Source organism: Arachis stenosperma, chromosome 3 (assembly GCF_014773155.1).
Source record: "Arachis stenosperma cultivar V10309 chromosome 3, arast.V10309.gnm1.PFL2, whole genome shotgun sequence".
NCBI lineage: Eukaryota > Viridiplantae > Streptophyta > Magnoliopsida > Fabales > Fabaceae > Arachis > Arachis stenosperma.
The window spans coordinates 98046512-98048787 of NC_080379.1; the positions used below are offsets into that span (position 1 = coordinate 98046512).

The 2276-nt window shown below is 38.7% G+C and overlaps 1 non-coding gene across 1 annotated transcript; it reads right to left on the bottom strand.

The window, feature by feature from the left end:
- Positions 1-388: 388 nt before the first annotated feature.
- LOC130971249 (small nucleolar RNA R71) lies at positions 389-492 on the bottom strand. The gene has a single exon (XR_009082479.1). It is a non-coding gene; the product is annotated as a small nucleolar RNA R71 (small nucleolar RNA).
- Positions 493-2276: the final 1784 nt, after the last annotated feature.

Sequence of the window (2276 nt, forward strand, 5' to 3'; positions counted from 1 at the left end):
TGACAATGGTGGAGGCGCAAGGAGGATGCTTGGTGATTATACTACACCTACTTCCAACTTTTATGGAAGAAGCATCTCAATCTCTGCCATTGGAGCAAACAATTTTGAGCTGAAACCTCAACTAGTTGCTCTAATGCAACAGAACTGCAAGTTTCATGGACTTCCATCAGAAGATCCCTATCAGTTTTTAACTGAGTTCTTGCAGATCTGTGATACTATTAAGACTAATGGAGTAGATCCTGAAGTCTACAGGCTCATGCTTTTCCCCTTTACTGTAAGAGACAAAGCTACAACATGGTTGGACTCACATCCTAAAGATAGCCTGGACTCTTGGGATAAGCTGGTCATAGCCTTCTTGGCCAAGTTCTTTCCTCCTCAAAAGCTGAGCAAGCTTAGAGTGGATGTTCAGACCTTCAAGCAAAAAGATGGTGAATCCCTCTATGAAGCTTGGGAAAGATACAAGCAGTTGACCAAAAAGTGTCCTTATGGCATGGTTTCTGAGTGGACTATTTTAGATATATTCTATGATGGTCTATCTGAGCTTTCTAAGATGTCACTGGACCATTCGGCAGGTGGATCCATTCACCTAAAGAAAATGCCTGCAGAAGCTCAAGAACTCATTAACATGGTTACAAATAACCAATTCATGTACACCTCTGAGAGAAATCCTATGAGTAATGGGACACTTTAGAGGAAGGGAGTTCTTGAAATTGATGCTCTAAATGCCATATTGGCTCAGAATAAAATGTTGACTCAGCAAGTCAACATGATTTCTCAGAGTCTGAATGGATGGCAAAACACATCCAACAGTACTAAAGAGGCATCTTCTGCAAAAGAAGCTTATGATCCTGAGAACCCTGCAATGGTAGAGGTGAATTACATGGGTGAACCCTATGGAAACACCTATAATTTCTCATGGAGAAATCATCCAAATTTCTCATGGAAGGATCAACAAAAGCCCCAACAAGGCTATAATAATGGTGGAAGAAACATGTTTAGCAATAGCAAGCCTTTTCCATCATCTTCTCAGCAACAGACAGAGAATGCTGAGTAGTGCCCCTCAAGCTTAGCAAATATAGTCTCTGATCTATCTAAGGCCACTTTAACTTTCATGAATAAAACAAGGTCATCCATTAGAAATTTGGAGGCACAAGTGGGTCAGCTGAGTGAAAAAATCACTGAAACCCCTTCTAGTACTCTCCCAAGCAATACAGAAGAGAATCCGAAAAGAGAGTGCAAGGCCATTGATATAATCAATATGGTCGAATGCATAAAGGAGGAGAAGGATGTGAATCCCAGTGAGGAAGACCTCCTGGGACGTCCTCTGAACAAAAAGGAGTTCCAAACTGAGGAACCTAAGGAATCTGAGGCTCATATAGAGACCATAGAGATTCCATTGAACCTCTTTTTACAATTCATGAGCTCTGAGAACTATTCTTCCTCTGAAGAGGATGAAGATATAACTGAAGAGCAAGTTGCTCAATATCTAGGAGCCATCATGAAGCTGAATGCTGATGAGCTTATATTTTGGTGGAGACAAGAATCTCTCCCAAAATAACACCAATCTAACCGGCAAGTGCACCGGGTCGCATCAAGTAATAAAAACTCACGGGAGTGAGGTCGATTCCACAGGGATTGAAGGATTGAGCAATTTTAGTTTAGTGGTTGATTTAGTCAAGCGAATCAAGAATTGGTTGATTGATTGGTGATTTGCAGAATTTAAATTGCATTGAAAGTAAAGAGAGCAAGAAATAAATTGCTGAATCTTAAAGAACAAGAAATTAAATGGCAGAAACTTAAAGAGCAAGAAATGTAAATTGCAAGAATCTTAAATGACAAGAAATGTAAATTGCAAGAATCTTAAATGACAAGAAATGTAAATGGATTGAAATGTAAAGGGGATTGGGACTTGGATTTGCAGGAATTAAACAAGAGAAATTAATTTGCATCAAACAGAAGAGTAAATGGGAATTGGGATTTAATTGAATTCAAACAGACAAGCAAAATAAACAAATAAAGCAAGAACAGAAAATTGAAATGGTAAAATGAGATCTCAGGACCCAGAGACTAGAAAACCAAGTCTAGATCTCAATGCCTTCCTAGATCCAACAAAAACAATAGCAAGAGAATTGTAAATTGCAAAGGTAGTAGATGAGAAGCAAGTAACCGAAATGGAAATTCAATAGCAGTGAAAAATAAACAAGATCCAAGGTGAGATTGAAACAGAATTTCTTCAATTCTTCAACCCAAGATCCAAGACAAGTGTAATTGAAATT